The sequence below is a fragment of the Sciurus carolinensis genome, unplaced genomic scaffold (assembly GCF_902686445.1).
Source record: "Sciurus carolinensis unplaced genomic scaffold, mSciCar1.2, whole genome shotgun sequence".
NCBI classification, from domain to species: Eukaryota; Metazoa; Chordata; class Mammalia; order Rodentia; family Sciuridae; genus Sciurus; species Sciurus carolinensis.
In genome coordinates this window covers 534,780-561,475 of record NW_025920121.1, presented here as the reverse complement: position 1 = coordinate 561,475, position 26,696 = coordinate 534,780, and the positions used below count along the sequence as shown (strand labels likewise).

The following is a 26,696-nucleotide window of genomic DNA, read 5'->3' as shown; positions in this document are numbered from 1 at the left end:
ATTGTGAAATTTGAAACAAGCACCAGAGGGCCAAAGTTGACAAGTATCCTTCCACCTTGCCCTGCAGCTCCCAGCACCTTCTACTGAGGCAGCCATTAGCAATGTCTGTGTCTCCTTGGTTAGGAGACCGCCTCTGAACGTGTGTGTGGAACAAGAGCGCTTCTCTGGGTGACCACACTGACTTCCTGCTGGAGCCGCCCCTTGCTAGCAGTTCTTCCCCTTGTCACACTCCCCATTTCATCCTCTGACTAGAGAAAATGCAGGGGTGCCTTGACTCCACCCTAGTGCAAGGCAGCAGAGGCATGGGCTCTCCTTTGCAGCCTGAGGCGCAGCCCAGGGGCCAGAGCGTTTTTCTCTTGGGGCTCCGGGCCGCATTTCTCTTTCTGGCTCCTCTGCCCTGGGGAGCACCCATCTCCTCTGACCCTCAGACTCTTCATCTGCACATGGGACTGAGTCCCTCTCCAACCATGTCCTGAGATGGAGTCCCACAGGTTGGCACCTTTGCCTCTGCAGTTCCACCATGTCCCGCTGTATCTCCAGTGGGCTCCAGGTGGCGTCTTCTCTAGCACAGCCCCACAGAGGTAAGAGCACCAAGAGGCACCAGATAATCTGCAGAAAAGAACGTGGTGGAGCCAGAAATGGGTAAGAACAGGTCTATGTGGGAGGAAAGCAGGGCAGCACGGAAGTGTTCATCAGGCCACTGGTTTAACACTTTGTTCATCTTGCACACCAGCGGACTTCAGTCTCTAATTGTATAGGTGTGTAAAACATCCCTGAAAAATAGAGCATCAGAGCCAGGCACGGTGGCGCACACCTGCAGTCCCAGAGGCTCGGAAGGCTGAGGCAGGAGGATTGTGAGTTCAAAGCCAGCCTCAGCAACTTAGCAAGGCCCCAAGCAACTCTGAGACCCTGTTTCTAAAATATAAAATAGGGCTGGGTTGTGGCTCAGTGGTTAGGCACCCCTGGTTCAATCCTGGTACCAAATAGAGCATTGTGAGCACAGTGTAAGGTAGCAGCTGAGGGTGAGGGAAGAAAACCTAGATCTCTTCATACTCAGAACAGCTGGTGAAGTGTCCCTGCTCCGTAGGTGGGGAGAGCTGACAGCAGTGAGGAGAGCCCTGTTTGCATGTGGCACAGCGCCCCCTGGTGTCCAGCGACTGCATAGGCAGGAAAGGGAACAGCAGTGGTGGACCACGCTGGCCTGGGCGGTCCCAGCCCCCTGGCTGACCTGCACAGTGGGTTTGTGAGCAGGGTAAGCGTTCCTTGTCAGGACTGTTGTGCAGACTGTAGGACCTGGCACGTTCCTGGACCTCACCCCTGTCAGGATGCCTGAGAACTGAGACCTGCCTCGTACCCACAGCTTCCCCAGGAGACGGGCAGCTCCCCAGGGACCCACAACCACACCTCGTAGCCAGACACCTTCAGGAGCCTCCTGTGGACTGGGTTGTTTGACCCAGGTGTTAAGATTCTACCCCTCGGCCCTCCACACACAGGGTTACCAATTGCTCAGTTTACTAAAATGAGAATTTTCCTCTTAAAGACAGGTAAGCCCCTTGTCTACCATCTCCATTGTCCTCATGTATTTACAAAAAAAGTGTTTTATGGCAAAAAAAAGAAAAAATAAGCAGAGGGTGGTGGAGCCTCTGATCGCCCCTGTAAGGTTTGAATCTGTGGCCTTGCCTGATCAGGGCTTCAGGGAGGCATAGGGTCGAGTGTCTCATCAGAGGAGCAGCTGGCTAGAAATGTCACTTCCTCCATGCCTGCAGCTCACGTCTGCATGCCTGTGGGTCTTCAGGACTGGCCATCTGTAAGGGCATTTGGGACCCACTGGCCTGGAAGCTGCACCCATCCCTTCACTCTCTGCCCATCCCTTCACTCTGTGAATGGAGCGCACCCCATCTGCTAGGTGGGTGGTGAAAGGCGCGAACCTTTCCAGTCCCTCCTCAGTGCCGCCCAGGTCGGCTTTGTGGTGTCGTCCTTTCCACCCTGCTTGCGCTCCTGGACATCTCCCCTCATGGGGTCCTCCTGTGTCCGTAAGCAGCCATCGCCCTATAGTTGCCAGCCACTGTGGCTTTCAGTTCCGCTGCTGCATGTGAACCTGGATAATGATTTCAGACCCAATTGAACCCTCCTCTCAAGCACACAAATGGGTGGGGTCAGGAGGCTTGCAGACAGCTCTGGTCTGACTTCTTCCTCCCTGCTTCAGGCACAGGCAGGGGACAGGCACATGGGGCATGGTGCCTCCTGGGGGGTCCGCCTCCATCTGGCTGGGCTGATTTCATTTGAACTAGATGGTGCCCTCTCAAGCAGGCACCTCATCTGCCTTGCTGACCATGCACCCTGCAGAGTGCCAGGCCCTGGGGGTGCAGAGAGGGTGCTACCCCAGGGCAGAGTGGGACCCGCTCCCTGCCTGCTGGTGCCAAGCTCTCCATGTCCTCACGCTGAGGTTCTCCTTCTGAGGAGTGGGCCATGCATGCCAGTGATGGTGGGCAGGATCCCTGTCCCATGGCCTCTCGGGCTGGGCCAGCTGCCTCCCTTCAGGCTGTTTCTGGCCCTGAACAGTGAGGGTGGCACCCAGGCACCCCCTGAGGATGGGGGGAAATGCCATACTGACCACATCTGTAACTCTGCCGCTGTTGTTCAGGGTGACCACAATGGACATGCAGCCATCCAAGGAGGGCCTCAGGCCCTGCCCTGGTCTGGGGCATGAGCAATGTCTTCTCAGCACCAGTGTCCAGACCCTATTAGAAAGCTCTTCTGTCCCCAGGCTCAGGTTAGTGTTGGGGGTCCTGACAGGCCTGCAGCTTGGAGGAGCTGGTGTCTCTCACCGGCTGACAGGAGGCCTCAGAGCCAGGATCTGTCCAGCCCCGCTGGGCTCCCCACAGCCTGTGGGAGCTGATCTCCTTTACTGACCATGTTGCCTACATTACCCCCAGTCCCTGGTCCCCTGAGCTGTGCCCTCTCCCCTGCTGCTCCTCACCCACCCTCTACACATTGTTCCAGATGCTTCCTCAGGATGACAGAAGTGGGGGGACCCAGTGGCCCCAGGCCCTGCATTTGGGGTGGGCAGGGGGATTGGGAGGGGCCACGCTTCTCTGCAGTGCTCTGCTCTGCTTTCTGCCAGTCGCTAGGGAGGGACCAGTGTTTTTTATCTCCCCACAATCAAGACCCTCACTTCCAAATAAAGGGCTCCAGATGGGGGGGTCCTGGAAAGCTGCTTGCAACTGATAACAGTCTGCTGGCGGCAGCAGCACAGGAGCCTGGAGGGTGGTGCAGCCTGTTTATAATAAAGTTGTGTGGTGCTGCGTGACTGGATTTGATTGTGGGGCTGTGGCGGAAGCCCCTCCCTGCCTCCTGCCCTCAGCTCAGTGGCTCCTGCTCCTGCTCCTGCAGCCAGCCCCTCCGCTGCTTCCTCCTGCTGGGGCCTGGTGATTCTGTTGGCGAACATCTGCTTGAGTTTTGCAGTCACTTATTATTGCTTTCCCGTCATCCTTTGTCTCCCCATTGAGGCTGGCAGCAAAGTACTTCTTAAAAAGACCTTTGGCTGGTGGCCTTGGCCCTGGGTCACGTCTGGACCTGCCTGGACCTGGATGCAGGTTGCAGTGGGGTTTGGCCTGGTGGCTCAGGGTTGCTTGGAGGTGCAGTGGTGACTGGGTCAGGCTGGGTCCTGTCCTCAGGGCCAGCAGGGACACTGTCCCCTGCACACAGAGGTCTGACCTGGAACCTGCAGGAGGAGGGCTGGACTCCCCCACAGCCACCTGCTCTCAGAGGGGATCATGGGATCCCCTGGGTGCCAGCCTGACCAGCTGGACACACAGGGTCCAGGGGCAGTGTTTGTGGTGCAGTGTCACTTCTGTGGTGTCAGACAGGCCCAAGGGCTGTCGTGCAACCTCAATGTTCATCTCGCAGTCACCCTGCAGGCAGCTCTGACCACGGTCCCCACTCACAAATGGAAAAGAGGAAGCCCCAGGATTAGTGACCTCCAGAGGTCACACGCGTGGAGGGCGTGGGGATGTGCCCTGCAGCTGTGAGCCCTGAGGCCTGAGCCCTTGCCTGTCCCCACTGCTCCCTTTGAGCACTCAGCTTGTTGGCCATCTGCAGATGTTTTTGGAGTGTCCTTTCTGAGCCAGTGCTGGGGGTGCAGGGGTGACTGCTTCAGGCTGGTTCCTGTCCTCAGTGAACTCCCCTTTAGTTGGGGACTCAGATGCAACCAGTAAGGAAGGTGGTTTCTGAACAGGCTAGGGGCTCTGGAAAGAGGACACCAGGGACATGGTGTCCTTTTTTACTAGTGTGGCCAGGAAGAGCTGAGGGAAGGATGTTTGGACTGACACTGGGCAAGCAGAAACCAGGTCTGGGAAGATAGGAGGGGAGATGGTTGGGCCAGGAGGTAGCAAGTGCAAAGGCCCTGTGGTCAGCATGGCTCTGGAAGGCTTGAGCATCAGCGAAGAGGCCAGCGAGGTCAGGGATGAGGTCAAAGGAACTGGCAAGTTTGGAGCAGGCATTAAGAGGCCACTGGCAGGGCAGCCACTCTGTTGTCCAATGGCAGGTGATAGTAACCAGGCCTGTGGATGAGTAGTGGACACTTGTGTTTCTTAACAGCTGAGCACAGTGCAGGAGTGTGTGTGTGTGTCTGTGTGTGTGTATGGTTGTGTGTGTCTGTGTGGTTTTACTCCAGACTGCAGGAGGGATGTGGAGGCAGGGTGGCTCCATCACTGGCCCAGGCTGTGTGGGTGGTACATAGCAGAGCCCGGCGATACAGGCCCACAGTCTTGTGTTCCCATGTGCATGTCCCACGGCTCTGCCCCTCCTGACTGCTGTCTCCAGGCCCCTGTGGTCAGCAGATCTCTAAAGACTGCCATGCCCTCTTCTCATAGCATTTCAGGATATGGGCACTCCAGGGGCAGTGATGTCATCATGGGTGTGAAAGTTAGGGTGTGGATGTCTCTGGAACTAGGTGGCCTGTGCTGTTGGGGAAAGGCCCGGCATCCGGGAACACGGTTTACATCTCTAGCCAGTTGTTTTTCCCAGTGCCCCTCCCTGGGTGGGGCTGAGAATGGCTGACCTGCCCAGGGAGGGACCGTTCCTGAGCACAGTTCCTGAGGTGCCAACTGACCCAGGCTGCTCAGCTCAGCTCGGCTCTCACTAAACTGAAATGCCACACCCCAGGCAGTGCCTGCGACCACCTGACCAGACTCCTGGGCCGGGTTTGGGTGAAGTTGACTCCGCCTTGCTGAGGGTCCTGGGCCCCCTGGGGTGTCCCTGGGAGGCTCCCACTCCTGGAACCCCAGAAGGCCCCTGTGACAGAGCAGGGAAGGTGATCAGTCTTTGCCAGAGGTTTGTGAGCAAGAAGGAGGTGTGTGCTTGCTGGCCAGTTAACCAGCTCCTGCCTGGCACAAAAGCTTCTTGCCATTGAGTTAGGTTGCCAAGATTGAAAAACTGGGTTTTCCCATGTAAAGTTGAGTTTTCTGCTTCTTTTCAGAAATCTGAACTTCTGGCCATACCATGTTGGTCTCCCTAGGGGGTGGAATCTGGCTATTGCTGAGGAGAGGCTACCCCTTGCACTGGCCATGAACCTTCTGGGGCACCATCATCCCCACCCCTCTCCCCTCTATAAGTTTCTGTCAGTCTTCTGGGAACCTGTCTTGCCTTCCTGAAACTGCTTGGCATCTTGTGTTGGGATGCTGGAATGTGCTCAAGGTGACCCGTTTGTGTTTGTGATGTGGTCTCTGTGGTTGTGGATGAGGCCAGGTAGCCAAGGCACCCAGCTGAGGTCCTGGCACATGGCAGGAGATCTACTGCCCATTCTTTTCTTGGCCTTCAACCTCTGAGATGTGGGATGACCAGGAGACCCAGAGGGTCTTCCCGCTGATCATCTTGACTTTCACTTTGATTAAAGTTCTCCTCCAGGATTTGGAGTCTAAGCTGCTGTGTCCGTAGTAGGCTGTTTCCTCCTCTGTCCTTTGAAAGTGGGCTTCTGAGTACCGATAGCCACACCTGGAGTCCCTTGCTGGGACTGTTGGTTGCTTCTTGGGTGGGGAGGAGCCTGCATGTAGATTTCTTCCTTGTGGTCTGGGGCCTAGGAAGCTGGAGGACTGGAGGTGTCCTTTGGGTCCTGGGAGGGATCCAGCTTGGTCACTAGCTATTTCTGTGAGGCTTGAAAGCCTTGCTCAGTGGCTAAGTGGTTGACACCTACTCAGGACTGGAAAGTTTCAGGCCACAAATGAGAGGCAGGGAACAGGGCCCCAGAGCTCAGCATGACAGTGCAGGGCAGGTATTAACACCCTTAGGTCCCACACAGGTGGGAGCTGTTGGAGGGAAGCGTGCTGGGGAGAAGCCCATGGGCTCCTCTTGGGCCACAGTACCTCGGGAGCTTCTGCCAGCATGCGGGGCAGGACTGGAGTCTGGGGCAGGGTGGTCACCTGCTCAGAAACAAGGTGGGTTGGGGTGAGGAATCCCTGCCCTGTGGCTGTCCCCCTGGGGCTATGGGATAGCTGTTGAGCCTTTCCTGGGGAAGGGGCTTGTCCCCAGGCCTGCCTCTTGGGACTTGGTGAAACTGGGGAGGTTGAGCCAAACTGAGCGTGTTTCCCTAAGGTAGGGTTTCTCCCACAGTCCTGAGGCTGACGCCTCTGCCACTCACACTGGGCCCTGGCCAACCGTCCGTGGCCCTGCCCCTTCTGTCCAGTGCGCCCATGGGCACCACCACTAACTGGCAAGGCCATGTTCGCCCTCCCTCTCCCTAGAACCTGTTCCTTCAGAGGGGGTGAGGTGCAGGAGCAGTGGTGACAGTCGTTGGTACAGCCGCCTGGGTCTGCTGCTGCGGAAGCGACCAAGGCCCCTGCCGTCTGTTCCCACGACTGCGTGCACATGTGCGCTTTTCTCGCCTGAGCAGACTGAAGGAACTGTGCACCACCCTCCTCGTCTTCACCTTCAGCTCCCCAGGTCCGTCAGTGCCCTTCAGCATTCCTCAGCACATTGTTTCAGTGGCGACCTACCATCCCAGCCTCCAGTGGCCTTGCTGGTCTGTCTGTGACTCTGTGGTGGGTATTCCCAGTTTCCACCATTACGAAATACTATGACTTCCCCATGTAAAGCCAAAACCACTTTGACACACATGCATGTTCAAGGGGTATTTGAAATACATATTCAAGGGGTTTTAGAATGCTCTAAGTTTTCCCATTCTATAATTTTTGCAAAACTCTAAAATGCATTTCAGTTGAGTGTTCACTAAGTGCTGTTTTTAAGGAAAAATAACATTTTGCTTAGGTTTATGGTTCAAGAACATAGTTTCCATAATTTATTTTGAAGTTAAAATGTGTGTGGCCTAGTCCTATCTGGGGCTTGTAGTTTTGGATCTCTGTGATATTCTCTTTAAAACAGAGCAGGATCTGGGTGCGGTGGTGCATGTCTGGAATCCCAGCAGCTCAGGAGGCCGAGGCAGGAAGATCTTGAGTTCAAAGCCAGCCTCAGCAAAAGGGAGGCGCTAAGCAACTCAGCGAGACCTGGTCTCAAATTAAAATACAAAATAGAGCTGGGGATGTGGCTTAGTGGGTAAGTGGCCCTGGGTTCAATCCCCAGTCCAAAAAAATAAAATAAAATACAACAGGGGCAGATGGTAGGACTTTGTCTCTCTCCCTGGCTCTCTCATTGCTGATACCTGCGGTCCCTCCTGACTGTGCCATTGAGGCAGAGCCCCTTGGTACAGCGTTCTGTGCTTTAGGTCCTGGCTTTGGTGGGTAGATGTTACTTAATGGGGTTGTTTGTTTTTGATGGGGTTAGTGGCTGATAGTGAGACCCCAGAAGGTGAGAAGCCAGCAGGGGAAGGAGCAGAGGCCCCCAGAGCCAAGGGCAGAAGAAGAGGAGGAGGAAGACAAGGAAGACAAGAACTTTCCAGGATATACTCTGTTTATTAAAAATCTCAACTTCAGCACCACAGAGGAGAAGCTGAGGGAAGTGAGTATCCACCAGGAATGAAGGACACTCCAGGCTGTGATGTGGGCAGTGTGTCTGCTCTGGGTCTGGCCCGGCTCAGGTGTTGGGCAGCCCGCCCTGCTGCACACCACCCCTGCTGTCAGGGTGGAGGTCCATTTTCCAAGCACGCTTGAAAACAGTTCCCCAACTGCTTCTGTGGTGAGCATCCAAGAAGTCAGTGCCACCACTGTGCATGGTCTGATGGAGCCTGTAGGAGACTCGTCAGTGAGGGTGTCCCCACCTGGCACGTCTGCATGGGGTGAATCTGCACCTGTGGGAGGAGAGCAGGAGGGGCAGGGTAGGGAGCTCAAGGCAGGGGTTTAGTAGATGCCCAGTGAGCATGGCAGCCCATGAACTGCAGGGCCAGGACAGACAAGGGACCCCTCCTGCTCAGAAGATGGGGTCTGCGAGCTCCCTGTCACCCCAAACGGGACTCCCCAGCAGTGTTCCTGCTTTCAGTGAATTGAGCGCAGCACAAAACAGACGCTCACCAGATTTCCTACTTAATGGATGAGTGACACAGCTCACAGTCGTGAACTTGTCCTGGAAGGGAGATGGCCAGAGGATGGAAATCTCTGATTCCCCTTCCTTTCAGAAGGTCTCTTGAGCTCTAAAATTCTATAGAGGGTTCAAGATAAGAGGCAGTGTCCACTCACTCCACCTCTGTGCCATGACTGTCCCTAGGTAGTAGGACAGCCACAGCAGTGGAGAGGCCCAGACCCAAGCAGGCAGCATGGCCAGGGGCCCCAGAGCACCTGGTGAAGCACTGATACCATGTGACTTGGTTTTATTGGTGCACCCTAGCAGTGTCTCAAAGGCAGGTGGCTCTGAGCCTGTCAGGCCAGCTCTGGTCCTGTGTTGTCCTTGTCACTCCTGGTGTGGTGTGGGACATCACAATTGGATCAGCATTTCCTGGAGTTGCACAAATGGCAGCTCAAGGATGTACTCAGAATTAAGGCCCTGGAGCTGGAAATTCAGCCAGGACCATCTAGTTCATCTGGGAGATGGAGTGAGCCTTAGCTGGGCTCTAAAGGAAGACAGGAGAAGGGAGGGGAAACGTAGAGTGTGACTTAGCAGTTTTTTAGAAGTATTTTGGCTTTAAGCACAGAGGGCAGTGAGGTGGTCGGGTCTGGAGTCAGTAGACTCCATGCCCCTGAAGTGACACTGGCTTCTGGGGTCTGTGGCAGACCTCTCAGCTGATACAAGGCGTAGCTCCTCACTCTGGAAGTGGAGCAAAAAAGTAGCCCAGCTGCTGTTTCGAGAGGCCCGGAGGACTGACCAGGTTACTTGGAAGAGGCCATTGCTCACCACCTCTGAATGACCCAGGATCTCTGTGGGCAGAAATGGGAGGATAACTTGGCAGGCTGCACAGTGGCTCAGAGCCTGGCTCAGCAGCGCAGGTCCAGGTCCAGCATGTCCAGCTTTGTGACCTCAACTGCCAGCTCCTGAGCCCTGGCCTTTGACTGCCCATCTGAGGGCGTCTCTGGGTCACTAGGTGGGTGGATGGTGTGGGGCCTGGCACAGGCCAGTGCACAGTGAGCAGCCTCCTGTGGTCAGCTCTGCATGCTTCCTGCTTCCTGTGCCCACGGGTAGACCCATGGTGACTGGAGAGGCTCCCGCACAGGTGGTGAATGCTCCCAGAAGTCAGGGGCTGCATGATCCTCTTTTCTCCAGGTGTTTTCCAAAGTGGGTGCTGTGAGGAGCTGCTCCATCTCCATGAAGAGCAAAGCAGGTAACCCATGGAGATCTTGGCTGGAAGGAAGTGGTTACAGAAGAAATTGTACTGCGGGCAGGGAGGGCAGCCAGGCTTGTCTGAAACAGCCCCTCCTCTCTCCTAGAGATTCCTGCTGCACAGTCGAAGAGGCCCATGTGTCCTGGTCTGTCCAGAGCCTCGCAGGCTGTCCCATGGTCCTGGAATTATGCACCTAGTGGGCGGGTAGGGTACTGTCAGCACCCCGGGTCTCCCTCCTCCCCACCCCTCCAGACACAGCAAGAAGGACTGATTGTGGGCTTTCCCGCTTCAGTTCCAAGGGAAACGACCCATACGTAGAACTTCTAGATCATTCCACCATGTCATTAATCTGCACCTCCCTGGCCATTAGGTAGTTGGCAGGCAGAGACCACTTGGCCCCTTTCAGCCCCAGGTCTTGTTCTGATGCTCCTGGCCTCCCCTCATTCATGCCCTGGTTCCCTGCAGAGCATGAAAAAGGACACATCCTTTTTCCTTTATCACAGCCACGTACCCCATGCAGCAACCCTTTGATTCACGGACATGGTGCAGTGCAGCACGAGTTAACAGTGACCACTGCCCATTCACTCCCTAACTGGCTTGGGCCACCAGGCAGTGAGTGCCAGAAAAGTCCCTGTCCCCAGGCACCTGCAGTAGCTGGGGGAAATATGAGCTGGTGTCTTCAGCACAGGGCCAGGAGGGCTGTGGCAGGGTCTTCAACTCAGAGTGGGCCTAGAGGCAGGGAAGCTGAGCAGCCTATTGGCAGAGGCCAAGACAGGAGGTGTCCTGGAAATGCAGGCAGTTTCCAGCTTAGGAAGTGGCTTTTATGCCCTGCAGGGGTTTGGACTGCAACCTGGTGGGGAACCACTGAGGGTTTTAAGCAGACGCTTCTGTGCATGAAGTTAGAGGTCCCTTGCCTCTATCTGCTCAGGCTGCCATGGCAGCAGATAAAAGAGGCTGCAGGGACATTGCCCCTCTGGGAGCCTGCCCTCACCCCTGCGAGCACTCAGCAGCACCTTGCCACCCCATCATCAGTGTTGGTAGCAGCTCTTGAGGTGTCCACTGTCCTTTCCGGAGCCTGCCATCTGGTCAGGTGTTGGGGAGAGCTAGATGGTATCTGGTCAGGTAGGTGCAGCAGGATGAGGCCGCGCTTGGCCTGGGGCTGGTGTGAAGGATGGCTGGTTGGAGGCGACTGTGGAGCAGCAGGTCATACTGCTAACCCTTGAGGGGCACAAGGAGAGATGGTGGGCAGAGCTCATGCAGAACTGGCACACAGGGGGCCAGCAGGGCTGGGTCCTTGGCACCAGCATGTGCCCCTCTCCTGCAGTCCCAGGTCAGCATTTCCTGTGGGCTGATCCCACGGGCACAGAGGCCAGGAGCCAGGTCCTGCTCTTGGCAGAGACTGGCCTCCCAGGCAGAATGGCCCTGCTGTGTCAGAGGCTGGGTGAGCTCCTCTTTCTCAGGAGTACATTTGACACTCAGGTGCAGATGCCACCAGCCCACCACCCACAGCCTTCTGCCCCCAAACGAAAACTCTCTGATCAGAGAGCAAACTGACAGTCACCATGGGACAGGACTGCCTGCCCTGAGCAGATCTGAGCCACATTTGGGCTGTTCATGAGGTTCCCTAGCATGCCTGGCCCTGGGTCCCTTGGCCTCTGGATAGAAACACAGGTGCAGGGCTCTGCAGGGGAGGCAGAGATGCAGTTAGAGACCTTGTGCTTTGGGGTGTCCCATGGGACTCCCCAGCATTACCACTCTACACCTGACACACACACACTGTCAGGAAGCAGCGCCCCTGGAGAGGCTGCTGTTGCTCTTGCCCTCTGACCTCCTGCCACCTCAGAGGGGAACCAGGCGGAGCCAGGGCACCTTCACCCTCCCAGTCAGAACTTTAGACCCTAAATCCAGGAACCAGATCCAAGCGTCAAAAAGGCCCCCGGAGGCAGACCTGGGTGCTGGTGACACCACATGTAGGCAGGGCTGTCCAGGCAGACTCCTGCTGGAGAACAGTGGTCAGCCCCGAGTCAGTTCCCCTCCCTCACAAAGGTAGAATCGTATTAGGAAGTTAATTGTCACATCAGTCTTCTGTTAATTATTAGTCAGTAATCATCAGTGGTGGGTTTGCTGGGGCAACTAATCGTAAGTGGCAAGCCTGGAGCTGAGGCCATGTGGGGGCTGAAAAGGGAACTGGAAAGGATCCAATGCCTAACCCTGGCTCACTCCGTGCTCCCTCTCACAGTAGGCCCCCTCTTCCAGAAGCACTGATTTCCATGGGATTTGGATTCGTGGAGTACCAGAAGCCAGAGCAGGCCCAGAAACCCCGCAAGCAGCTGCAGGTAAGCGAGCTGTGAGTCAGGGTCCATGCTGGGGGCCCGTCATCTCTGAAACTGGGGGCAACCCCTGAGCTTCCGTCCTGCTGGGCCCATCCTTTCACCAGGTTTCCAGGGGACAACACCCAAGCAATGAAGCCCCCCTCTCAGTCCTCCACGACCACTTTCATTCACTTATTCCAACCACATGCTTGTGTCATGGGCCTAGTTTGTGACAGCACTGTGGTAGGCCTGGGGAGACCCTTTCTCTTTGTTGTGGGGAGATGGGCAGTGGAGCCATGAATTAACACAAGGTCATGCCAAATTCTCAGTCACATGACTTCAGAAGTGGGGCTGCATTGGGCTGGATGGGCAAAGGGGAGCCCCTGAGGAGCAGATGGCTGAGGTGACACCTGCCCACACGAAGTCACCTGTACAGAGACCTGGAGGGAAAACTGTCCAGGAGCAGAGGATGGCATGTGCACAGGGCCTGTGTCAGGGACTCCAGGGAGTTGGGGGAATAAGCCCCCCAGTGCAGCTGGCAGAGCAGTGTATGGTGAGCATAAGGGGAGATGGAGGTGTTTAGGACCAGATTTGCAGGTCACTTAAAGGACTGGATGACAGCCTGAAGGCTGGGCGAGACTGTTGGAGGACTGGGATCACATTGGAAAGGGTCTCATTTGTGCTCCAGGACAGTTTCCAGCCCCTGTGTGGAGATGAGATGGGAGGAGGGTGGGCAGGAAACCCTCAGTGGCCAGAGAACAACAGTAGGTAGGGCCAGGGATGGGCAGCAAACGTGCTGGAAGGAGCTGGAGAGTATCTGAATGTAGATTGAATGTTCTGTGTAGATGGAGGAGACAGCCTTCCTGCTGAGCCCTAAGGCGGGGATAAATGTGACCCTTAGCAGGAGGAGGGAGCCATCGCCTCAGTGAGCACCTGGTCAGGGGTCTGTATCACCTCTGGGGAGCCAACCTCACTTGCAGTGACCACAGCTCACTCACTGAGGCCCATGTGCCAGGCCCTGCCAGTGCAGGGAAGAGGGAAGAGCACTTCCTGGTCTTTGGTTAGACACCGGAACTCCCGCTGTGTAACCGGCACTGTGCGCTGTCAGCTAAGACGTGTCTCCTCAGACTCTGTGGTCATCTTCCTCTTGCATTCAGGTCAAGGTTCAGTTCAACTCCGTCATCAGACAGTGCACTGCTCAGCCCCAGTTGTGCACACGTGCATGCCCTTGGCCACCGAGGATTGCTTATGCAGAGCCACCTGGCTGTATTTTCTGGGAGGTTGGAGGGACTTTTGGGGTATTTCACTCAGACGCCAGCTCCACCCCCAGGGACCACAGCCTTAGGCACAGGGCCAGGGATTTTGGGAGCTGCAGATTAGGAACCGAGCTCTCTCTGCAAGCCACACCAGAAAGGCCCCTGAACCTTCAGATGCTTTTAAGCAGTGGCCAAGCCTGTGCCCTTGAATGATGTAAAGGTCAAGGCTGCCACATGGTTCAGTGAGCATTTGGATGCTGGGTGTCTGTGACGACTGGCCGCTGCCTGGCTCTCACCCTGCCATCTTGGGGAAAGCCCTTCTGTGCCTGCCCTCCCGACCCCTCTGCACAGCATCTGCCAGTTCGGCCTTTATAAGAAAGGCCTCTGTGAGCAAGACTTTGGTGAGCACCAGCCCTGTGAGCTTGGCATCTCTGAGCTTGTCCTCTGTGGGCACAGCCTCTGTGAGCATGGCCTCTGTAAACAAGTCCTCTGTGAGAACAGCCTCTGAGAAAGGCCTCAGTGAGCACAGCCTCTGTGAGCAAGTTCTCTTTGAGCACGTCCTCTGTGAGCAAGGCCTCTACGAGTTTGGGCTCTGGAGCTCGACCTCTGTGAGCATGGACTCTCTGAACAAACACTGTGAGCAAGGTCTGTGAGCAAGGACTTTCTGAACAAGACCTCTGTCAGCAAGGTCTGTGAGCTCGGCCTCTGTGAGCACCGCCTATGTGAGCAAGCACTCTGAAAGATAGGAATATGTGAGCATTGTCTATATGAGCTTGGCCACTGTGAGCAGAGCCTCTGTGAGCACTGCCTCTGTGAAAATAGCCTTTGGGAGGAATATCTCTATGAGTGCAGACCCTGTGAGCACAGCCCCTGTGAGCACAGACACTGTGAGCAAAGTCTCTGTGATCAAGCCACTGTGAGAATGTCCTTCATTAGCAAGCCCTCTGTGAGCATGGCCTCAGAGAGGAAGCCCTCTGTAAGCAAGTTCTCTGTGAGCAAGGCCTCTGTGAGCACATCCTCTGTTAGCAAGGTCTCTGTGAGCATGTCATCTGTTAGCAAGGCCTCTATGAGCTCGGGCTCTGTGAGCTCAGCCTCTGTGAGCATGAACTATCTGAGGAAGACCTCTGTGAGCATGGCTTCTGAGAACTTGGCCTCTGTGAGTTTGGCATCTGTGAGAATGGCCTCTGTGAGCAAGGCCTCTGTGTGCACAGATTCTGTGAGCAAGGTCTCTGTGATCACAGCCACTCTGAGCAAGGTCTCTGTGATAAAGGCCACTGTGAGCATGTCCTCTATTAGCAAGACCTCTGGAGCTAGATCTTTGTGAGCATAGCCTCTGCGAGACAGCCTCTGTAAGCACGACCTCAGTTAGCATGGCCTCTATGGACATGGCCTCTGTGAGCTCGGCATCTGTGAACACAGCTTCTGTGAGCTTGACCTCTGTGAGCAAGGCCTCTGTGAGTATGGCCTCTGTGAGCATGGCTTATGTGATGAAGGCCTCTGTGAGCACAGCCTCATGAGAAAGCCCTTTGTGAGAATGGCCTTTGTGAGCAAGGCCTCTCTAAGCATGGACCCTGAAGCTCAGACTCTATGATCATGGCCTCTGTGAGAAAGCACACTGTGAGCTTGGTCTCTTGAGAATAGCCTCTGTGAGCATGGTCTCTATTTGCACGGCCTCCGTGAGCAAGGTCTCTGTGAGCATGGCCTCTTTGAGAAAGCTCTCTGTGAGCTCGACCTCTGTGAGCAGTCTCTGTGATCACGGACATTGTGAGCATGGGCTCTATGAGCAAACTCTCTGTCAGCTTGGCCTCTGTGAGCACAGCCTCTGTGAGCTTGACCTCTGTAATTTCAGCTTCTGTGAGCACAGCCTCTTTGAGCAAGGCCTCTTTGAGATGAACTCTATGATCGTGGTTTATGTGAGCAAGACTTCTGTGAGAAAGACCTCTGTGAGAAAGGATTCTGTGAGAAAGCCCTATTTGAGCTCGTCCTCTGAGAGCATGGATCTGTGAGAATGGGTTCTGTGAGCATGGCCTCTGTGAGCAAGGTCTGTGTTATCACGGCATCTGTGAGCAAGACCTCTGTGCTCATAGCCTCTATGAGCAAGCCCTCTGATTTAGGCATCTGTGAGCACAGCCTTTGTGAGAATGGCTTCTGTGAACCCAGCTCTTATTAGCAAGGACTATGTGAGCTCATACTCTGTGACCTCAGCCCCTGTGTACTCAGCCTCTGTGAGAACAGCCTCTGTGAGCAAGGAACCGGTGAGCAAGATCTGTGAGCAAGGCCTATGTGTGCTCATCCTTTGTGAGCTTGGCCTATGTGAGCAAGTCCTCTGTGAGCTCAGCTCTCTGATCAAGGTCTCTGTGAGCATGGCCACTCTGAGCAAGGTCCTTGTGATCAAGGATACTGTGAGCATGGACTCTCTGAGCAAGTCTGTGAGCTCTGCCTCTGTGAGCACAGCCTATGTGAGCTCAGTCTCTGTGAGAAAGGCCTCTGAGAGAATGCCCTCTTTGAGCAAGGCCTCTGTGAGAAGGTCCTCTTTGAGCACGGCCTATGTGAGCAAGTCCTCTGTGAGCTAGGCCTCTGTGAGAACGTACTCTGTGGGACAGCCCTCTGTGAGCTCATCTCTTTGAGGTAGGTCCTCTGTGATCAATGCCAATGTGAGCATGGAATCTCTGAGCAAGGCCTCTGTGAGAAATGTCTGTGAGCTCAGCTTCTGTGAGTCCTGCCAATGAAAGCAAGCCCTCTGTGAACAAGCCCTCTGAGAGCTAGGACTCTGTGAGCACAGCCTATGTGAGCTCAGCCTCTGTGAGCAAGCCCTCTTTGAGGAAGTCCTCTGTGACCTCGGACTCTGTGAGAATGGTCTCTGTGAGCACGGACTCTGTGAGTCCATCCTTTGTGAGCAAGGCCTCTGTGAGAATGGCCTTTGTGAGAACGGCCTCTGTGAACAAGACCTCTGTGTGAATGTCCTCTGTGTACAAGGCCACTTTGAGACAGCCTCTGTGAGCAAGGAGTCTTTGAGACAGCCTCTATGAACTTGGCCTCTGTGAGAATGGCCATGTGAGAACGGCCTTTCTGTACAAGGCCTCTGTGAGAATGTCCTCTGTGAACAAGGCCACTTTGAGACAGCCTCTGTGAGCAAGGAGTCTTTGAGACAGCCTCTATGAACTTGACCTCTGTGAGAATGGCCTTTGTGAGCAAGGTCTTGTGAGCATGGCTTCTGAGAGAAAACCCTCTGTAAACTCAGGCTTTTTGAGCAAGGTCTCTGTGATCACGGCCACTCTGAGCACGTTTCCGTGATCAAGGCCACTGTGAGCATGTCCTCTGTTAGCAAGCCATCTGTGAGCTAGGTTCTGTGAGCACAGCCTCTGTGAGTTTGGCCTCTGTGAGCCCAGTGCCTGTGATCTCAGCCTCTTTAAGCAAGTCCTCTGAGAGCACCACCTCTGTGAGCAAGTTCTTTGTGAGCAAGGCCTGTATGAGCATGGCCTCAATGAGCAAGTCCTCTGTGAGCACAGCCTCTGTGAGCATGGCCTCTGTGTGCATGGCCTCTATGTGCACAGCCTCTGTGAGAATGACCTTTTTGAACAAGAACTCTATGAGCACGTCCCCTGTGAGCACAGACTCTGTGAGCTAGGACTCTGTGATCATGGCCACTCTGAGCAAGGTCTCTGTGATCAAGGCCACTATGAGCATGTCCTCTATTAGCAAGTCCTCTGAAGATAGACCTCTGTGAGTACAGCCTCTGTGAGACAGCCTTTGTAAGCACAACCTCAGCATGACCTCTGTGATCAAGCCCACAGTGAGCTCGGCCTCTGTGAGCAAGGCCTCTGTAAACACGGCCCCTGTGAGCTCAGCCCCTGTGAGCATGGACTCTCTGAGCAAGGCGTCTCTGAGCAACCCCTATGTAAGCAAGCCCTATGTCAGCAAACCCTCTGAGAGCTAGGCCTCTGTGAGCATGGTATATATGAGCTCTGCCTCTGTGACCATGGCCTCTGTGAGCTCGGCCTCTGTGAGCTTGGCCTCTGTGAGCACAGCCTCTGTGATCATGCATATGTGAGCAAGCCCTCTGAGAGCTATGCCTCTGTGAGCATGGATCTGTGAGCAAGGTCTTTGTGAGCACGGCCCCTGTGAGAAAGCTCTCTGTGAGCTTGGCCTCTCTGAGCAAGCCCTATATGATCATGTCCTCTGTGAGCAAGCCCTCTCTGAGCACAACCTCTGAGCTTGGCATCTGTGAGAATGGCCTCAGTGAGCATGGATTTGTGAGAAAGGCCTCTGTGAGTACGGCGTCTCTGAGCATGGCCTCTCTGAAAATGGCCTTTGTGAGCAAGGCCTCTGTGAGTATGGTGTCTGTGAGCTAGGCCTCTATGAGTACGGCCTTTGGGAGAATGGCCTCTGTGAGCACAGCCTCTTGTTACCAAGGCCTCTGTGAGCTCATCCACTGTGAGCTTGGCCCCTGTGAGCATGGCCCCTGTGAGCTTGGCCTGTGGGAGCATGGCACTGTGAGCAACGCCTCTGTTAGCTTGTCCTCTGTGAGCAAGGCCTTTATGAGCAAGTTCTTTGTGAGCTAGGCCTCAGTGAGAACAGACTATGTGAGAAAGCCCTCTATGAGCTCGGCTCTATGAGCAAGGTCTCCGTGATCATAGTCACTCTGAGCAAGGTCCTTGTGATCAAGGCCACTGTGAGCATGGAGACTGATCAAGGCCTTAGTGAGCAAGGTCTGTGAGCTCAGCCACTATGAGCACTGCCTATTTGAGCAAGGCCTATGTCAGCAAGCCCTCTGAGAGTTAGGCCTCTGTGAGCACGGCCTATGTGAACTCGGCCTCTGTGAGCAAGCCCTCTGTGACCTTGGGCTCTGTGAGCACGGAATCTGTGAGCCCAGCCTGTGGGAGCAAGGCTTCTGTGAGTATGGCCTTTGTAAGAACAGCCTCTTTGATCAAGGCCTCTGTGAGAACATCCTCTTTGAGCAAGGCCTATGTGAGCAAGTCCTCTGTGAGCTAGGCCTCTGTGAGCTTGGCCCCTGTGAGGAAGCCCTCTGTGAGCTTGGCTCTGGGAGCAAGGTCCCCGTGTGATCATGGCCACTCTGAGTAAGGTCCTTGTGATCAAGGCCTATGTGAGCATGGACTCTCTTAGCAAGGCTTCTGTGAGCAAGATCAGTGAGCTCAGCCTCTGTGAGCATTGCCAATGTAAGCAAGTCCTATGTGATCAAGCCCTCTGAGAGCTAGGCCCCTGTGATCATGGCCTCTGTGAGTAAGCCTTCTGTGATGAAGTCCTCTGTGACCTCGGACTCTGTGAGAATGGCCTCTGTGGGCTCGGACTCTGTGAGCCCAGCCTGTGTGAGAATGGCCTTTGTGAGAACGGCCTCTGTGATCAATGCCTCTGTGAGAACGTCGTGTGTGAGCTAGCCTCTATGAGCTTATGCTCTGTGAGCTCAGCCTCTGAGAGCATGAACTCTCTGAGCAAGACCAGTGTGAGCTCAGCCTCAATGAGCATGGCCTCTGTGAGAATGGCCTTTGTGAGCAAGGCCTCTATGAACATGGCCCCTGTGAGCACAGACTCTGTGAACTAGGTCTCTGTGATCGCAGCCACTGTGAGCAAGGTCTCTGTGATCAAGGACACCATGAACATGTCCTCTATTAGCAAGTCCTCTAGAGCTAGACCTCTGTGAGTACAGCCTCTGTAAGCACGACCTCATTAGCATGATCTCTGATCAAGTCCACTGTGAGCTCGGTCTCTGTGAGCAAGGCCTCTGTGAGCAAGCCCTCTGAGAGCTAGGCCTCTGTGAGCATGGTATATATGAACTCAGCCTTTGTGAACACGTCCTCTGTGAGTTCGGCCTCTGTGAGCAAGTTCTCTATGAGGTCTGCCTCTGTGAGCACCGCCTATGTGAGCAAGCCTTCTGAGAGGTACGCCTTTGAGAGCACAGTTCTGTGAGATAGGCCTCTATGAGCATGGCCTCTGTGAGCAAGGTCTTTGTGAGCACAGCCCCTTGTGAGAAAGCTCTCTGTTAACTTGGCCTCTATGAGCATGCCCTGTGTGACCTAGGCCTCTGTGAACACAGCCTCTGTGATCTTGGCTTCTGTGAGAATGGCCTCTGAGCACAGCCTCTCTGAGCTTGGTTTCTGTGAGAATGACCTCTGTGAGCTCGACCTCTGTGAGCTCTGCCCCTGTGAGTATGGTCTTTGTGAGCATGGCCTTTGTGAGAATGGCCTCTGTGAACACAGCTTCTTACCGAGGTCTCTATGATCTCATCCTCTGTGAGCTCAGCCCCTGTGAGCTTGACCCCTGTGAGCTCGGCTCCTGTGAGCTCAGCCTCTGTGAGCATGGCTTCTGTGAGCTTGGCCTCTGTCAGAACGGCCTCTGTCAGCACGGCCTCTGTGAGCAAGGTCTCTGTGAGCACAGCCTCTGTTAGAACGGCCTTTGTGAGCAAGGCCTCTATGAGCACGGGCCCTATGAACGAATATTCTGTAAGCAAGGTCTCTGTGATCACGGGCCACTCTGAGCAAGGTCTCTGTGATCAAGGCCACTGTGAGCATGTCCTCTATTAGCAATACCTCTTGAGCTAGACCTCTGTGAGCACAGCCTCTGTGAGACAGCCTCTGTTAGCATAACCTCAGTTAGCACGACCTCTGTGAACAAGCCCTCTGTGAGCTCGTCCTCTGTGAGCATGGCCTCTGTGAACACCGCCTATGTCAGCAATCCCTCTGAGAGCTACACCTCTGTGAGTACGGACCTGTGAGCATGGCCTCTGTGAGAAAGCCCACTGTGAACTTGGTCTCCTAGAGAACCGCATCTGTGAGCAAGGCCGTTGTGAGCAAGCTCTCACATGTTGTGAACACGGCCCCTGTGAGAAAGCTCTCTATGAGCTTGGCCTCTCTGAGCAAGCCCTCTGTTAGCAAGGCCTCTGTGAGCACAGCCTCTTGTTACCAAGGCCTCTGTGAGCTCATCTTCTGTGAGCTCTGCCCCTGTGAGAACAGCCTCTCTGAGCAAGGACTCTGTGAGAAAGATCTCTGAGCAAGGCCTCTATTTGCAAGCCCTCTGTGAGCTAGGCTTCTGTGAGCATAGCCTCTCTGAGCTTGGCCTCTGTGAACCCAGTCCCTGTGACTTCAGCCTCTTTGAGCAAGGCATCTGTGAGCACCACATCTGTGAGCACGGCTTCTGTGAGACAGCCCACTGTGAGCTTGGTCTCCTAGAGAACCACATCTGTGAGCAAGGCTCTTGTGAGCACGGCCTCTGGCAGCAAGGTCTCTATGAGCTCGGACTCTGTGAGCTCAGCCTCTGTGAGCATGGACTCTCTGAGCAAGATCTCTTTGAGCTCAACCTCTGTGAGCACAGCCTCTGTGAGCACCACCTCTGTGAGCAAGTTCTCTGTGAGTACGGCCTCTGTGAAAACAGCCTCTGTGAGCAAGGCCTCTGTGAGCATGGCTTCTGTGAGAACAGCCTCTGTGAGCAAGTCTCTGTGAGCTCTTGTTTCCTTCATACTGAAGAGAAGCACAGAGGACACAGCACATGTGTGTCATGGGTTGGGAAACCAGGTTGACCAGGGTTCCCTGCTGGCTGTGGAGCTTGACCGGTTGCCAGGACCTTTTTCCTTGGAACTCCTGAGCTTAGTGGCCATCACACAGTTCCCTACTCATTTGCTTTCATCCAGTGCTGCAGGATGGGGAGGGAAACTCTTTAGCTACTGGAAGAAGAGGGAGGCTGTCAGACCAGCATCCACCTTCCTCCTGAGGAAGAAGAGAGTAGAGAAGCATCACAGTGAGCACCGGTCAGCACCAGGAACCAGCAAGCACTTCCCCGTGCCCTAGGAGGAATGTGGCTTGCCGACTGCATGTCATAGAAACCAAAGTGCAGTTCAACACACTGGGCACTGAGCCGCACCCTGCCACTTCTGCATCTTGGAGAACACAGACTGTGTAGAGCCAGCGAGGAAAGGGTGTCTATACGAGGCAGGACACAGAGTGTTGCCTGGGCCTGGATCTGTGTTTGTGTAACTGTTGCTAGAATTGTATAGCCAGAGTGAAGTGAGGTGTCTGGGGTGCCCTCGAGCTTATGCAATGTAGATTTCCCTGCAAGAAAAAAGAATAAAGTATTCACATAAAATAGTCCTTGAAAGAGCTTCGCAAGAGAGACCTGTGGTTTCAGCTCCAAGGTCCTGGATGTGCTGCACCGTGGAGCTTCCACACTCTGTTGAGCAGCAGGAGAATTCCTGGGCTTCCTTCTCACCCCACTCAGGGAGGCCTGCATGACTCTGACTGCCTGTGGCTGCTCTTGGCCCATGTGTGTCCCAGCCAGGACTTGGCTTTGAGTCCTCAGCTGCCACACCCCACTCAGTCTGCAAGAAGCAGCTGTCTCCTTCCAGGGAGAAGGTGTGAGACTGCAAGTCAGTTTCTGGACATGATGCCCACAGATGGACCATGGGAGGCAGAAGGCAGGAAGAGAGAGAAGCAGGCCACACCTGTTCTGGGGCACAGCCACCCAGCTTCCAGAGTTACTCCTGTTTAATCCACTCGCAGGAAGCATTTCCCCGTGTGGTGATGCAAGAAACATATAGAGCTTTAAAGAAGGAAGGAAGCAAACTGAAGAAAGCAGATGGTGGGTGTCAAGTGGGGGTGGAGTGAGAGTGCCCACAGGATATGGATGGCCAGCTGAAAATGTCCAATGTGTCCCAGTCCCACCCTGCTCTGTCCCTCACTGGGCATGCTGTCCAGGTGCTCCCCTGGAGCACTGAGCCAGGGACCCAAGCCCATGGAAGTACACAGGGGTGCTGGGACTCTGGGGCCATGTCTGGAGGGCCTCTGTTGACAGAGGCATAAAGCAGTCCAAGGTCAAGCCTTGGTGCTGTCCCTGGACAATCCTTAGTGACTGCTGGTTGCCCTTGGCTGGGGTACTCCCCTCTCTGCTGGACCCCAGCCCCTGCCAGGACCTAGACCTATGGCAGGCCTGATCTGTGGAAGGACAGGACCCAGGTGGGGCCAGGTGGGAAATGGGAGCTCAGATGTGCAGGTGAAGAAGAGAGGAGGAGGGTGGGTCAGCCCTCCTGCCCAGAGAAGATGAGCCCTGCCAAGAACACGGCACCCCAGAACTGATGGTCAGGGAGGCACAGAGCGTGCCTGACACTGACACAGGGAGCTGGTGTCGCCAGGGACCTCGGGAAGCACCTGGCCTGGGCCCAGCTGTGGCTGGCATCTCTGTCCCCCAGAGTCATGAGCTGTGCTCTCTGGGTGGGTGAAAGAAGAGGCTTGGCCTCTGGAAAACATTGAGTTTGTGCTGAGATCAGAAATGTTAATGTTAGCTGCACAGTGATGGCCTGGGGAGGTGTCCTGCCAGATCCCTGTGGTGCTGGGGAAACCAACACTGACCTCAGAGCTGGGGAGCAATAGCCACATGGTCACTCCCACCTGTGAGCATGTGAGCTCTCTCCCAGGGAAGGTGGAGAGACTTGTGTTCACCCACACTGGGATATGCCAAGGGGCTCGGCACAGGACCTCATCCTCAGCTCAGCAGAAGCCATCTGGGCACTGTCTTGGGCTCTGGCTGGCTCAGTGGAGGGGCCCAGCAATCTCCGGCAGGTGCTCTGCCACTCCCTGAAGTTCCTGTTGGCCCATGGGCACTGGGACTCCTGTGTCTCCACTGCCCAGACTCCTCCCCTCTGTGTGGGCTCCCCCTCTGTGCTTATGCATCTTAACACTGTTCAGCCATCATCAAAGCACATCCCACCTGACATTTGCTGACCACACTCTGTGGGCTGCTTTGCTAGGCAGGATCTCAGTTCTCATTCTGAAGAGTGAGTTTTAGCAGATACAGGTAAGAGTCAGGTGGAGGCCAAGGTGCCCAGCACCATGCCTGCAATTTCATCTGGGAGGGGAAAGCTTCCTCTGCACTTGGCTCTCAAGCTGAGCCACCTCTCAGACTGTCCCTGGTCTGGATGCTTCTGTGTGGCCTCTGTTATGTTCTTTGTTTAGACCATGTTAGACATGACTACTTTACTTGGAAGAGGAAGTGTAGGGTGGCTCTAAGACAAAGTTCATTTTTACAACATTACATGGAGATCACAACGTGTGTGAAATTGAGTCCTGCATTTTTCAATTAGCATTATGCCATGAGCATGTCCCCATGTCATTAGATGCTTTACTACAGGGACTTTGGATTTATACAGAGGCCCTTTATGTAAATGTAGACACTACTTTTAAATTGACTCACTTAAAACCACTGTCTTGATGAACACTCCATTGTTTTCCCCAGGTTTGATTTTAAAACTTATAATTTTCATTTTAATGTGTGTCTGTTTGATTGTTTCCTCAGGAGAAAAATCAGGAGTTAGAATTGTTGATCCAAAGGAGGTAAAGGTCTAGGACATGCCTGAGACTTGGAAGATCTGCTCATCTGAGATTTCACACAAAAGGACACACTCATCAGAGAGGTATGGAAATGATGCTTAATTCCTAGCTACAGCTGACAACCTGAGTGTTTTGTTTTGTTTTCTTTTGAAAATCTGCTTTTTTGACCATTTAAAGAATGGCACCTGGTTTAGGTTGTGTTTTCTTGGCAGCTGGTGAGGTTGTACAGTTCTCATAAGGTGACAGGCTGATTATTAGTCTTTTCTGGTGAATCAGGAGTGGGGCTAAGTGACCTCTCAGCCACGAGGCTCCAGCTGAGTGTGTCCTTGGCATTCTGAAGGCATAGAGTGGCTGGCATGAGTGTCTCTGGGGACAGGTGTGGACTCTCATGTCAGAGCTGCTTGCACCTGTGAAGGAACAGGTGCCACATTCTGACTGGGGTAGACTGTGTCCTTGTCAATTGGGAACTGAGTGGTCAGAGGACCACTTTGGCCTGGGATCGGTTCTAGAAATTGGACCTCTTCCCAAGGGAGAATGAGGATGGGGAGGTGGGAGGAGGCCTAGAGCCACCTGGAGAAGGAAGCCTAGAGCCTGGACCCCCAGCTTGTGATCCCCCTCTTCCAACAAGGTGCCTCTGCTTGACAGTAGTTCTGGGAAGGAGAGCAGGAGACGCTTGTGCTCAGCTCAATATTGGTGCCTTGAGGTGATGGGAGGGCAGTGGGCCAGACACATCCTGCTCCACGCAGACACACATTGCTTGTGCGTTTTAAGATGCTGGGCTTGTGCGGGATTATAGGGGTTATCTAGGATCCATTATTGCCTATCTCCTCCTCCGTGCTTCCCCAGAGAGGAGCTTAGCAAGCAGACCTATTGAATACTGTGTGAGTTTCACTCTTAGTCAAGTACCAAGGCTTGGAAGAAGAAACTGTGGCTCACGAAACATGATGGAGCCTCACTAGAGCATAAGCCATCCACCAGCATTCAGCTGAGAAATCGGACCAGAGGACTGGACTGCACACTTGCACTGGGTGGCCAGAGGGCCTCCCAGCATCTTTCCCACCAGGCAGCAGTGCAGCTGCTGTAAGACCCTCCATTCCTGGCCTGGTCCTCACACTCCAAAGTTCCCCTGGATGTCTGTCACTGCACGACCAGGGGTATGCATTTTGCAGGTGTGCAGCAGATTGAGACACAGAAACCAGCAAAACAGTAACAGGCAGTGAGAATGAAGCACAGAGGTGGGGTCACTGGCTTCCAAGGAGAGCAGAGCAGGGCCCAGCCCAGCTTCCCCCAGCCCAGCCTCCCCAGCACGGTGGCCTGCAGTTCAGCAGGACCCATCCTTCTCCACCTCCTGCTTCTGCATAAGTCCATCCAACGAGCTGTTGGTTTTGGATCAACAGAGAAAATTTGACCCTCCTGCAAATCCCCACACCCTGACAATGCCCCCCAGGGTGCCCAAGGGTGCCTATGAAGATGCAGGCGGTGGAGGGTTCCCCCAGAAACCAGTTGGTGATCCCCACAGAGTCGGCAGGGTCTGAGCCTAGTGACTGAGCTGCCGCACCCAAGGGAAGAGTGAGAGCAGTGTGGTATGGCACAGGACCACCGGAGGAAGAACCCCCAAGCCTCAGGGGATGCATTCCATCAGCATGGTGGCCGCTGAGCTGCTGGCACCCCTGCAGACCTGCCCTCTCCCAAATGTCACAGGACAGAAGCTTATAATGCTATATTTTGAAGACTAGTTTCTTTCACTCAGAAAAATGAATTCACAGTTTACCCATTTCTAGCATGAATTGTGTTTTTTCCTTTTTATTACTGCCATGAACTATCAGGTAGAGTGACTATCCAATTCACATGAGAATCATTTTTTTCTGCGAGAACACAGGGTTGCTGGTGTGTTGGATTTAACTTCATAAGAAGTTGCCAACTCCTTCAGCAAGTGGCTGTGTACCTTCCCTCCAGCAACAAGAGGCAGCTTCTCTTTCTCTAAACCCTTGCCAGCTGTTGGTGTGCTGGTTTTCAAAATTACATCCATCTGCTTTTATTTTAACTATTCTTGCTGATGCAAGTGTGGTTTAAATTTGCATTTCCTCACTGATGAGGTTGACCACCTCATTATAGCTTCTCTACCACTGATTGTCTTCTTGGGTGATATATCCGATCAGGTGGTCTCCATTTTTCACAGACCGTCTTCTCGTTGTTCAGTTTTAAGTATTCTCCTGATGTTTCACAAGTTGTTCACCAGAGATCCAATTTGCAAATGTTCCCTATCAGGTATGTGGCTGGATTTTCATTCTCTCAGCAGTGTTTCTTATTGAAGAGAAGCCGATGCTGAAATGCAACCTGTCATGGGCTCTTCTTTGGTGGATTGTACTTGGACTGTCATGTCCACAAACACATCACCAAACCCAGAGGCCATCCACTTTCCTTCTAGAAGTTTTTCAGATTTTCATTTTGTTTAGGCCTGTGATCTGTTATGAGTTAAATTTTGAATAAAGTGTGAAGTATACGTTAGCGTTTGTTTGTATAGAGATGTCCAATATTTCAGGCAACTTAAAAAAATACTTCTCCTTTCTCCATTGATGTTGCCGGTTGTACACAGTCAGTTGGCTGAGTTTCGAGAGCTCTTTCTGGACTCTCCTGGCTCATTGTACTGTGTGATTATCTTTCTGCCAATACCATGCTCTTCTGGTTACTACACGGTGGTGGTGAGTCTTGCCTTTGGGAGGTCTTTTTCAGAATTGTCTTGGCTGTTCTCTTTTGTTTGTTTTCCATGTGTATTTTAGAATCAGCTTGTCAATATCTACAGAACACCTTGCTGAGGTTTTCATTGAGCTTGTGTTTAATTTGTAGATCAAATTGGAGAGAACTGACGTCTTAACAATGAATCTCCCACCCTGTGAACACCATACCTCTTCCATTTATTCATGGAATAATTCTCCCTGGTTGCTCATGAACACACTTTGTTAGATTTATACTTAGGTACCTCCTCTTTTGGTTTATTTTAAGTTGTGTCTCTAAGTCTTGAGTTCTACTGGTGTTGCTGGTGTTAAGTGCCCAGTTGAGCTGCAGGGCCCAGCTGTGGTGGGCTGTAGGGGAAGGA

At 53.9% G+C, this 26,696-nt stretch overlaps 1 pseudogene; it reads left to right on the top strand.

Moving 5' to 3' along the window:
• Positions 1–26,696, top strand: part of LOC124973755 (probable RNA-binding protein 19) — a 554,767-nt pseudogene that overhangs the window by 24,054 nt on the left and 504,017 nt on the right.